Source organism: Anopheles stephensi, chromosome 2 (assembly GCF_013141755.1).
Source record: "Anopheles stephensi strain Indian chromosome 2, UCI_ANSTEP_V1.0, whole genome shotgun sequence".
Classification (NCBI taxonomy): Eukaryota; Metazoa; Arthropoda; class Insecta; order Diptera; family Culicidae; genus Anopheles; species Anopheles stephensi.
This window is the reverse complement of record NC_050202.1, coordinates 38,384,293-38,397,591: the sequence shown is the minus strand read 5'-3', so window position 1 is coordinate 38,397,591 and position 13,299 is coordinate 38,384,293. Positions and strand designations below refer to the sequence as shown.

The 13,299-nt window shown below is 36.5% G+C and overlaps 1 protein-coding gene across 1 annotated transcript in view; it reads right to left on the bottom strand.

Moving 5' to 3' along the window:
• LOC118507733 (cytochrome P450 306a1) overlaps window positions 1-13,299 on the bottom strand; it is a 38,795-nt gene that overhangs the window by 8,098 nt on the left and 17,398 nt on the right. The window lies entirely within an intron of this gene.

Genomic DNA, 13,299 nt, shown 5'->3' with positions numbered 1-13,299 from the left:
TGGTCGTTTACAATGGATCACCCTGTTGTCCAAAACGACAACGAAAGTCTTGGTAGCAGCAGGCCAACAAGGCCAATTTAGACCTATGAGCAGCAACAATCGAGGTGCATTTGTTTATGGGTACAATAACAAAGAGGAATAATATAAATACAATGGCTGATTTTATAATCAGTTCAGATTTAATATATAAATTAATAAAATCTGCTTAGCATGTAATGATGTCAATCGCGTTATAAATAACTAACACTTTACATGCAGAGTGTTTTCAAATAGTCAACGCTTCTAATTCCATTATTCTAAGCGCTGTACGAAATCCTAGCGGGTGCTGGAGGTTCTTCCCCATTCAATTTTTATCAAAAGTGATATATTCCTGACCCGATTGATTGTTTTTGTCTTGAACCGTAAATGTGACATAGCATATGAATTGTAAACAGCATACACTCCTGCTTCTGATATAACTGCTTAGTTTGAAGGATGCGTGCAACCATACAAGAATCCTTCTTCTGCCCGATTTCGGCACCGAACAGTGAAGTATGTTCCTGAAATCCCGTTCGCGATGCTATGCGAGGTTTTGTTTGTCAAAAGATTTTTTTATAGCATTTGAAAGAGCTCGTGCCTCAATACCTAATGGTAGCCGTTATGAATGAATGGTGGGGTGTTCTAGTGCCCGAGACGAGAGTTGCACCGGTATTCAGATGGCAGGACTGTGAACAAAATCCCGTCAAGACTGTGTTCTCATACGCCAGGACAGGGCCAAGGAAGTCAGAAATGGCAGGCTAAGACCACTTCAGTCTGTAGGGCCAAAAGATAAAAAAGTAATTACAATTTAAGCAGCGCTCGTCTTCACACGCCTGAACCGGGGTTCGAATCTCATTTGAAGGCCGTTCTCCCGTGCTTAAGGCTGACTATTCGACTACGTGGTATCAATAAGTCTAGTAAACCATTAGATGGCAGGCATGTTCCAGCAGGTCGAATTCATGAGTTGAAAAAGAGAAGTCCATTTGTGGGATAAAACTTACTTAAACTGTGGGATAAAGAAATATTAACAATAAGGCTTCCGTGGTTATATTTCCCATGTGATGTGTTATGTATGTATGTACATTGACCCATGAAATAATAATCGACCAGATAGCTTGTTTTAAATAATCAAAAGAAGGAAGAAGGAAGATTTTATATCCAATTTAAATCAAAGAAAATATTGTGAATGATGTTCAGAAACCAAAAAGTTTCAAAATGTTGTTAAAAAAAGACATAATCTCAACTCAGCAGATACTTCATAGAAAACGGAATAGAAAGATCAAAAACTTTCGAATAAATATTAATAAAATATAGAAAAAACAAGGACAAGTACTGACACTTACGCAGAATGACAGGGCTAAAAATGCCAAAGATGATGCATAACAAAGTTTTCCAATTATTCAATTCGTTTCAAGGGCTCAACGAAATTGATTGATTGAAAAAAACCGTTTTTGAAACACTTCACGAAGGATGTTCGAAATATTGTAGCAAATACAAACTGAAATCCATTTTGCCGAAATTTAGTCCATACTTAATGAGATCGTTCAACTAAAATATGAGTTGTTTGCATTAGGATTTCATCAATACCTAAAGCGAACAAGAACACTTATTAATTAAATCAATTATTAAGAAAATTCATTAGCCACGCACATGACAACCATCAACCCTCTTGACGCTATTCTTTAGATTAAATGAACGTGTGAGAAGTAAAGACTTAGATTTTTTATTTAAAACAAAATCAAAAATGTCAATTTTAATTACCAAATATGCGACATTTTATTCCAATGTCAGAAACTCAAAATATTTATTCGACCACCTTTTCGAAGGAGCGATTTTTTTACCAGATCACCGAACCTACTGTCCATTCCAGCAAAAATGTGTGCTAAGAGTTCAACAACCGATCTCATGAACATATAACCGTATTGAATAAAATCAGGTAGCAACTGGTTGGACAGCCTGCTGCCTACCCAATACCTTGCGGTGTGGTAAATATCTTTTTCCGTATTCCTGTATATTATCTTGTTAGTTTCATTTACCGATTAGCAGTTTGCCAAGTTGTCCTGAACTCTGGTCGCACATTCATATACGAATGCGGACATGGTAAACATACACATTGCAAAGTGTTGGGACTTTCACTATCAAAGGTAATTGAACCTTTGGGCCATCGCGTTACTCCGTTCGACCAGTATCTCGATTGCCGCTAATAAACAACTTACCGGTTTGCGGTCTTTTGATGTCACATACTTCCTCCTTCGAGTTCTGTTACTCTTGAATCAACCAACTTCGCAAACGCTTCACCAGTATTGAGGCTTCGTTTTAACACAGAACGATACCAACCTTTGGTAAATCATTGTAAATGAGTTTCTTTTACGGCGCAATTGTTGCAACCAAGTGCTGTTTTAATCTGCAATCTTTAAATATTTAACCTACACTGTTTGCATTGATTATCAACAAAAGGTTAAATGCAATCTGTTACATAATCGATTGTATCCATAACGCTCAATAGGTGAATTATAATTATATTTATTACTAAATTTAATTTGTGATACATTTCCCAAGCGTTCTCATCTTTTTTGTTTTTTGTTCAAACGACACCAAACATTCAAACATGTGTTTAAACACACATTTATATATTCATATAATAGTGCACTATAATTTGGCTGCATTCTTTTCACCCTGTATGATTCAAAAATCGTTGTTGTATGTTATTTGTTTGATTTGTTTGTTCGTTTTGAAAAGAAATTTCAAGACACTGTACATAGAACTATTCAGCAGCATTCACACGTATATGGAATAATATAATTTCTATATGGAATTGGTGTATCAGTATAAACTGTTCAATGAATATAAACTAACGAACCTTACGAACCAAACTTTGCAGAAATATGTCCCGAAAACGAAAGAAAATAGCGATCACGTATTGGTCAATCATTAAATTGGTCAAATGCCTAGTAAACACCTAACGGGCAGACAAAAAGATCAGCTTGACTACCATGGCCGGTCAAGCTGGTCATCAGTAGTATGACCGGTACCGAAGTAAACCTCGTTTTTCGTCATACCTCATTCTCCTCACGTTTCGAGACAAGTCTGAGATATAAAGACCGACCTGATGATAACGTACTTGTGGCAGGGGTAGACGTCGCGAGTTTGGGTGTAAGACTCAGTAAGAGGATGGTGCAGACTTTTGCTTTAGGTAACGCTCGGTTAATGAACTCACACGAATTTCTGTTCAGACTTTCTCCAGTCAGCTGGTCAGTATTCAAATTAGGGCTTCGACTGCTGTTTTTTTTCGTTTTGTGTAACCGTTGTTTTTTTAGCTAGACGGTTTTATATTTGGACTTAGTCGAATTGAGGCTGCCATTTAACTGTTTGGCAATTGAAGATTTGCTATTGTTTGAAGCTGAACTAATAATAGTTTGGTTTATATACTGATTGTTATATATATATTGGCGTCGGTTTATATTAGACCAAAACATACAGATAAGCGCTGTTGAAATTATATTTTGTTATGGTTTAACAGACATTTTAGAACAGGCAAAAATTATTAAGTAACATAGAAATTTATATAAATTTGGAATCATAATCAAAATAAGTATAATATATGCAGCTACTTGACTACATTTTGCTCTGTGAATGAAGTCAATTACATCACACCTAAAGCCCCACCGATCGATCACGTCAATAAAGCTATTTATTTGTTAATCTAAATATGTCACTACCAATAAACGATATTGAAATACTTCATTTACAATACATGTTAATATGCGATATTTACAAACAACGGGCAGAAGCTCGTTCAACATGTTTTGTTCAGAACAAATGAAATATAGTGTAGAATATTGTGTTACACAACTTAAAAATGTGCAGATACAACCAAACGCATTCATTCGTAGGCGGAATTCATTTCACGATGACGAACCGAGGTTACGAAGCCCATAAAAATAGTTGCCATACCAGTTTTAGCACTGTCGTTTTAATATATTGAAAAATAGCTAACAAACAGGTATTTAAGTAAGTTTATATTTATTATTCACACAATACATAATTTAATAACCTAACATGAACAACGTACGTACCACACAATTCTACCATTTTTGGTGTTATAATTAATTTCATTACAAACAACAGATGATATTTAAAGTTAAATCATTTCACGCGATTCAAGTGTGACAATAAAACGAATCGAAATGCATTTGCGTTGGGATTCAAAAAGATTAGGAAGTGAACGGTAATGTTAATTCATAATTCCGTTGCAAGTATTTTTTTTTGAGCAAACTTATTGTAATTAGTAAAATTAATGTAATAAGTGAAAATACTCATTCCTTAAAATATTTGCGAATCGATTTTCCGTTCAAAACAATTGAAGAGATGACACTGTTTAACGATGGAGGTAAAATAACGTAACGTTGTTTGAACTGAGTAAAGGTTAAACTTAAACTAAAGCTAACAATAAAAGTTTAATCGTTTCAACAATGGTAGCGAAGGTAGTTCAATTAGCAATAACTATACCTAACACACTAGCGACAACAAACGCGACGCAGACATGAGAACAGAGCGGCTCTACACACGACGGTGTTGAGACGGTCATTGAACTCCAAGATTTGCCCCCTTCGGTGACCCATATTTGAAGCGAAAATCTAGAACACTAGGTGACAGCAAGCGGCGCACACGACAGGGTTATCTTTCTCTTTATTGTACTATCTTCGGAAAGATGAGGAAGATGAGGAAGGACCAATGTCTGAGAAGGTGGACAAGAGTGTAAAGCCGAAGGGAGTAGTTTCTGGAATGGAATGTTCAGCAGGAAAATGGAAAGAGAAAAACGTGGAACAAGCATCATATGCAAAATAACCCTTCTGTATCTGAGATCTTTCAAGTGCTTCCGATGGAATTTGTTCAACTTTACAGGAATTAGCAGTACAAAATTTCATATTATTTTCAATTCATATTATTCAAACATATTATTTTCATTTTTTTTGTGTTAAGAAACAAATTGTTCTAAATAATACTGTATTTTATTGTAGAAATAGATATCTACCTGTAAATTTAACAAATTTTCAAACTTTAAAATTGTTTTAAGTTGACATAACGTATTTTCGTAATAGTGATAATAATGTTGACTAGTCAAATGAGAAATTAAACTTCGATAAATCACGATTTTGTACAATGCAGAACAGTATTGTTTTCTATAAAAAAGCTTGTAAATGTCAATTAAGGTAAGTGAAAAAGTTTATAACAGAATTTCTCCGTTTCGTAAGACGTATATCTACCTTTAGCCAAGCTCTAGAAGGTCTCCAATGGAGGTTTTTAATGCAGCACTGTAGACTGTCACTGCTTCTTCACGGTGGGATTACACCTGGACAAATAAACAGGTGGCTTATGACTCGCGCCAATAATACGGAGAGATACTAGTTAAACTTTCTTATAACCGTTTGGTCATAAAAAAAATTTTATTAAACCTAGAGATAATTTTACAACTCGACTTATCGTTTCGAACTCCTAATTACAACTGATTTATCATCGCCCAGCTTGTGCCCTACTGTCGGGAACCCACGATGGTTCCCACGGTTTGGCCACGTTGGCTCTCCACGTGCAGCGGTGTCCTTTTCTGGAGCTGTCTGCGCGTGGCCAGTGTCGCGTTGCTCGGCGTCTTCGTCGTCATCGCTTTGCTCGGTGCATTCTGCTGCGTTGCAGATTCTCGATGCTCGATGCCGTTCTGCGTTGTCGTCTTTTAGCCCATGCTGCGATGTCGTCTTCGATGCGAGATCAGCTTAACTCGGCTACGATGTCTTAACTCCTCCCCTCTTAAGTGACTTTGCCCTCAAAGTCTCGCTGCTGCGTGGAACGAGATAGGTCGGCTGACAAAGGTTTCGAGTTGTTTCGCTTGAGTCATGTCTATTTTTACTGTAGTTCTCTTGAATTGGAAGAATAGAAATATTATACATGCGCATATGCATATTAACGCAAATGTTCCTCCAAATATGTTAAATTTCCATCTCAAGGAGTCGTTTTGTAGGTTGATACTTTTTAGCTTTTCTCTGTGTTCTATTGTGAGGTTTTGTATCAGTTGAAGAGGCGGTCTATGTTTGATTTCGCCTTTGTCAATGTTAATTCCTGTTGTTGACTTAAATGGTTTACCAGGAATGGTGACTTCATTGTTTGAATAAATTTCTCCATTAATGATGATGTTACAATTTTCGAATTGTATGACGTAGGAACCGTTCAGTACTTGGTTCATTTTGCTGCAGTTTGATGCGATTTCTGCTATGACGTCATTGATTAGTATTGTGTCTTCTTTGATTCTTTTTATGAAGCCTTGGCTATAAATCTTTTCGTAGTCACATTGTGAATCTTCTCTTTTCACAATTTGTTGAATGCATGTTGTGGGTTGTTGTATGCCGATTTGCGGACATATATAAACGTCTTCTTGTTGTTGGCACTTCTCTGCCATGGAATATACGTGGGTTTGATTTTGTAATATATAGTTCTGTGTGACGATTATACGTGCATCGTGTTGTATTATCGAATCGATATAGTCGTATTCGTAGATTTTTGGAGATAGTTTGGGGAACTTTAGCATGTATAGTATATGAGTTTCATTTACTGCAACTTGGGCAGTTGATTGCCTTAGCAATTCTTCCGGTGTGTTGTATTTAATGTTATTCTTTTCAAGGAACTGTTCTATTGAGGTCAGATCCTCAAGGGATAGTAGCTTACTGCTCGGAATCCCGTGTTTAGCTAACAGTATAGCGTCTTCTATGACATCCAATTTTTCTTGTAACATATTTATGTTGGGAAGTAGAATAAGTTTTCGATTTTCTACTTGGTATGACTCATAGCGTTCGTTCTCGATATTTACGACTTGGTTAGCGACATCAGTTATTTGTTTCAGCCTGTCGTTGAAACCTTGGTTGATTATTATTTGTTTGTTGCTTTCTGCTATCAGGGAGTTCATTGTGGAGTTAATGACATGTAGGTCGTCGGCGTCAGGAGTTCCGGCGATCCATTTCCAAACTTTACCTATCGTGTCCCATCGTTTTTGCCTTTTCACAAATGGTTTGATTTTCGCCAAAGTGTCCTGTAGCATGCTAGCTTTTATTCTAATTAAATTGTCGATAGGTTCAGTAAAAATTCCATTTGGACTATCTAGCAATGTTTTCTCTATTGTTTCGTTGATATCGGCTAAATCTATTGGATGAATTGTTCTAATGTACCCAATTTGTACTTTAGCTTTCCCTATCGGTATTATGGCTAATGGATCATTTGTTACATTATGTATCTTAATTTTACTCGATTCTATCGATGAAATAGCGATAAGGATTGTACATATTGATAAGAATAATGAATCAATTAGTCGGATTTCTTAAATTCACTTTATGAATTTTTCTGTTATGTGTATCGATTACATACGTAGGATAATTTTCTTTAATCTTTACCATATTGAAACGACTATCTCGTTTATTATTTGTTTTCCTCTTTTCGTACGCATATTGATTTGGTTCATAGTCTTTATATTTCTTATCTTTCATCTTTTCATTTTTCTCTTCGAATAGTTTTATAATTTTTTTATCAAGTTTTTCTCTTAATAACGCTCTGTCTCTAAACGACATTTCTTCCGATTGTTCTCCGATATATACGTTTTTGGGGGTCTCTTTCGTAAACGAATGAATGGTGTTGTTGTATTTGTATACAGCCTGTTGCACTAAATTTTTATCTGTGATTTCTGGGTTTAGTGCCTTGATACACCTGCCTATCTCACGAATTGTTGAATGGCATCTTTCGATTTGACCGTTTGTTTCTGAACGATTTACGGGAGTTTTAAAAATAGATATACCTAGATTTTTAATCATTTGCTCTATGACATTTGAAACAAATGTGCATTCGTTATCAATTACGATATGTTTTGGTAAATTCCAATCATATAAAAGTTCTTGCATTACTTCTTTTATATCTGCAATAGATTTTGATTTGATGAATCTTACTTTGAGATATTTGGAAAATTTATCTACTGATGAAAGGTACAGCAAGTTTGAGTTATACGCAAATATGTCAATGTGAACAATTTCACCTGGATATCTGGGGATTGGAGTCTTTATTGGTATAAATTGTTGTGGTTTCCTATCATACTTTTCCATTTTGCAAATTTCGCAATTTTTTACAAATGACTCTATTACTTTTCTCATCGTTGGGAAATAAAATCTTTTAATGCATTGTAATGAATTCTCTTTCGAATTTCTATGTGCAAAATTATGAATGTTTTTAATTTCGTCTAGTTGTTTTTCTTCATTTGTTAAATCTTCAACTTGTATTTGAGAAAATCTACATCGCATTGTTTTCGGATTGAATAAATTTTTATACACTTCTTGAATAAGACCCATAGTTACTTCATCGGTTAGTATACCGTTAATAATGTTAGGATTGAGGAATCTTTTTAGTTTGTCTGTTAAATATTGGTTAGTAAATTCTGGTTCACAAAAAATATGCCTTTTAAATTTTGGAAACGGCGTCATCATTTCATAGGACGAATTGTTAGTTGTTTTAAATATTAGTTGGTTATGAAAAGCGTTAATGGGGGCTTCAGTAGACAGTATATATTCACTGCTATCATCATCAGCGGAATGTTGTGTTGGTGTTAGAGAATTAATTTGGATTCTTGATAGCGCATCCGCTACAACGTTAGTTTTTCCAGGTTTGTAGCGTAACTCATAATTATGTTCCTCGATGAACGCTTTCCATCGTTTTAGTTTCGCATTGTTATTTTTTGGCGACATTGCATATGTTAAAGGTTGGTGATCTGTTAGTATTGTTATTTTTGCACCATATATGTAATTGCGCAAGGAATGTAAAGCCCAAACTATAGCAAGCATTTCCTTCTCGTTGGTAGCATAGTTTTCTTCCGTTTTCGATAATGTTCTGGATATGAACGTTATTGGTTTTTCAATACCATTGATTTTTTGTGATAAAACACCTCCGATTGCTTTGTCGGACGCGTCTGTGGTTAATATAAAACCATGATCAAAATCGGGGTACGCTAAAACGTCTTCGGATGATAAAATTTCCTTGAGAGTTTTAAATGCGCGAGTGGCGTCTTCGTCAAATTTAATCGGAAAATTTTTTGATTGATTTTTTGTAATTTTACAGTGGCCTTGGCCATCCTCTCCTCTTAAGAGTTTTGTTAGAGGTTTTGCTAGAGCAGCATAATTTTTAACAAATCTTCTATAGTAGCCGGAGAGTCCTAGAAATGCTCTAAGCTCTCGGATAGTTTTAGGTTCGGGATATTTTTGTATGCTTTGAATTTTTTTCTCATTTGGTTTCAGACCATGTTCTGAGACAATGAATCCTAAGAATTCAACTTCAGTTCTTAAAAATTCTGATTTGTCTGGTTGTATTTTAAAATTGGCTTCGCGTAATGTGTTCAAAACAATTTCCAAATTTTTCAAATGTTCATCAAATGTCTTTCCAAAGACTATTATATCGTCGATGTAGACATGACAGATTTTTCCGATATGTTCCCTTAGAACATCATCCATGACCCTCTGAAATATAGAAGGTGCATTCTTTAGACCGAAAGGTAGTCGTAAAAATTCATATTTCCCATTGTTAATTGAAAAAGCGGTTTTTTCGATATCTTTTTCTGTCAAACGAATTTGATGAAAGCCTGATGCTAAATCAAGTGTGGTATAATACTTATTGTTTCCTAAATTCGAAAGAACTGTTGACGTGTCTGGAATAGGATATCTATCACTCTTAGTTTTTAGGTTTAGTTTCCTATAATCGATCACAAGTCGATACTTTTTTTCGTTAGATGCATCAGCCTTTTTGGGTACAATCCAAACAGGTGAGTTATATGGTGAGCGGGATGGTCGAATTATACCATTGTTTAGTAATTTTTTATCTGTGTCTCCACTTCATGTTTGAGAGACAAGGGGTATGGGTATGACTTACAGTAAACTGGTTCGGTGTCATCCGTAGATATGGTTGCTTCAACCTTTGTTGTAAATGGTAATTTCTCGTCAGGTGGCTGAAATAAATCTTGAAACTTGTTAAGGAATGAATGTAATTTTCCTTTTTCTTGGTTGTTAAGATGTTGATCTCTTATTTCGATCCTGTTAATTTCCTGTAACGGGTATAGTAAGAGAGGTATTATTTTATCTTTTATAATAAAGTAATCTCTTTTGGCATCTATGAATGCTCCCATTTCTTTGATGGTATCGTAACCAATAATGGCATCGAAAGTTTTCAGTCCTTGTAGATGATAAAATTTTACATTTACATCGGAATAAGGGGCAAATATTTTAGCTTGTGAATATTTCGTGACAAGCAAGTCTCCTCCTACTGATGATACGATAAAGGGTTTCGTTACGTCATGTGAGATTTTCGCATGTTTTGGGTTTATGAAATTCTTATTGGATCCTGTGTCAATTAAAATTTTTATCTGTTGTCCTGCTTTACCATGATATATAAAATAGGGCAAAGCAGACTTCATTCTAAAAAATTTAGTTCTGCTGTACATGAAGTGTTGTTTGTTTTCTCCTGTTTCTCTACATTTCTCATGTATCGTTCATATGACGCCTGACTTTCAGTTTCGTCTTCATATGGATTTCCTTCTTGCGGAAATGTTTCTATGTTGAAAGCTCGTTGTCTTTTCATAGGCCTTACATTGGATGAATTGGGCCTATTCGCGTAATTAATTTGTTGTGACCTAATTGAATGGTCAACTTCCATCGGTTCTGGTCCGCGGAATTGGTTCGTATGTTGCATGAAATTGGGTCGGTTAAAATTTGATCGTTGAAATATTGGTCGTGTCTGATTTGGTTGATAAAAAGCTGGACGCTGGAAATTTCTTGCATGATTCTGGAATGGCTGGTTGATTCCAAAATGTGGTCTTGTGTTGTTTGTCATAAATGGTCTTTGGTGGTTTTGAAATACTCGTGGTGGTGGATGGGGAGTTGGGAGTGGTATTAGGTTCCTTGGTGCTGATGGGGGTGTGTTTACCTGTCTTGGTCTTGTTAGTAATTTTCTACATTCCAAATTCTGGAATGTTATGCAGTAGCTGTATGCTGCTGCTAGAGAAGTCGGTTCGTAGTTTCTTATGAATTTGTATACGTCTCCATCTAGACCTCTGATAAACGCATCTATTGCCTTTTTATTGTACGTCTCTATCATTGCTTTTGAGGCTTCTGGGTGGGCAAATCTGCTATCCGTTTTTATCTGATTCGCAATTAGCGAAAGCAGTCTATTTATTTCATCGTAGTACGTCTCTAAAGATCGACTCTTTTGGTGTGCGCTCATTAGTTGGAAATCGAGCGTCTCCAAGTCGCGTTTCTCTCCATAGTATGTGATAAGCGTTCTCCTTATGTTATTCCAGTTGATCCCTACGTTCGATGCGACTAACGCATCGTTAGCTTCTCCTCTAATCTTTCGTCGAACAAACTTGCATACCATATGGTATTTATTTTGCTGTTCTTCTGTATGACCAGGAGTAGTTTCGTATAACCTGATCAATCCATCAACGTCGCTGATCCAGCTGTTGAGTTCGCTTGGATCTCCACAAAAAACGGGAAGGTCTTTCACCAAACCTGGGATCTTCTCGAAAGTCTCCGGGTTTATGGCGCTGCCGTCCTTTTTTACGAAAAATAGTGGAGGATCTCTATAATCGTCCGTTATATTGTTCTCTTCTAATCGTGCCTCTAGGGCTGCGATTCTGTTGATCAATGCCTCCATTTCGTAATTACTCTCTTTTCCTTCGTTATCTTTCTCTTTTATTGAAACTGAGAATTGTCGTAGTGATTGGACTAATTCCTCCAGTTTGACTAATCTCCTAACTTTTTCACGAATTTCACTTCAAAATTTCGAATTACACTAATCGACACGTATACCGACACACGATTTTCACGGATTTTGTCACTCACTTTTATCGGATGTGAATATGTTTAATATTATTACTTACATTAACAGTTGCATTGTTCACCTCCACTTACGGGGCTGTTTCCTTCACCTCCTCTGACGGGGCTGGTTTTCTTCACCTCCTCTGACGGGGCTGGCTTTCTTCACCTCCTCTGACGGGGCTGATTTTCTTCACCTCCTCTGACGGGGCTGGTTTTGGAATCCTTTGGTGATGTCTTCCTTCTCGGTGCGGCGGCAGAATCCTTTTCCTCCGATAGACTGTTGCTGGCAACTATCGGCTACTCTGGTACCAACTCGCACGGCTGCCTAAAGTGTTCGATAACTTCTGCACTATGCACTTGTGACACTAGCACTAACGCAGTCACTAAAGTTCACTGCACATCAGTTTGTTTTCACTTTTCACAGGCGATCGGGATAGACTTCCGAATGTCTATGTCGGCGTAACTCAAGCACTAACGCGGTTACTGCACTTCACAACACTTGGGTTTTCCTCACCAAAGGTCCCTATTCGGGCGCCAGTTAAACTTTCTTATAACCGTTTGGTCATAAAAAAATTTTTATTAAACCTAGAGATAATTTTACAACTCGACTTATCGTTTCGAACTCCTAATTACAACTGATTTATCATCGCCCAGCTTGTGCCCTACTGTCGGGAACCCACGATGGTTCCCACGGTTTGGCCACGTTGGCTCTCCACGTGCAGCGGTGTCCTTTTCTGGAGCTGTCTGCGCGTGGCCAGTGTCGCGTTGCTCGGCGTCTTCGTCGTCATCGCTTTGCTCGGTGCATTCTGCTGCGTTGCAGATTCTCGATGCTCGATGCCGTTCTGCGTTGTCGTCTTTTAGCCCATGCTGCGATGTCGTCTTCGATGCGAGATCAGCTTAACTCGGCTACGATGTCTTAACTTACTAATTAACATCCAAGGTAATAAAATCGTAATGCTTTCTCGCTCTATAAAAGTAGCAAGTAAACCTAGCAAAGCGAGAAAGGATGATGATTTTGTTACCTGGGATGTTGAAAGTAAACATTCTGTAGTGATATTTACGCGTTAATTTTGGCAATACCTTCAATACACCGATTAATATGCTCTCATGAATTTCTCACCTTTTTTCGTACGTCGGATATTTGCAGCGCACTGTTAAAGGAATGATTATCAAATAATTACAATAAATAAAATAAAATAAAATAAAATAAAATAAAATAATAAAATAATATAATAAATAAATAATAACTTATTTATTTATTTCTTTATTTATATTTCTAGTTAGATGGCCTGCCGCCGTAATGACAAATAAATAATAATCTTCTTTTTCTTAATTGGCACTACAACCTCGAGAGGTCTCGGACTGCCATTTCTGGCTTTCTGTGACATAGTTTTAC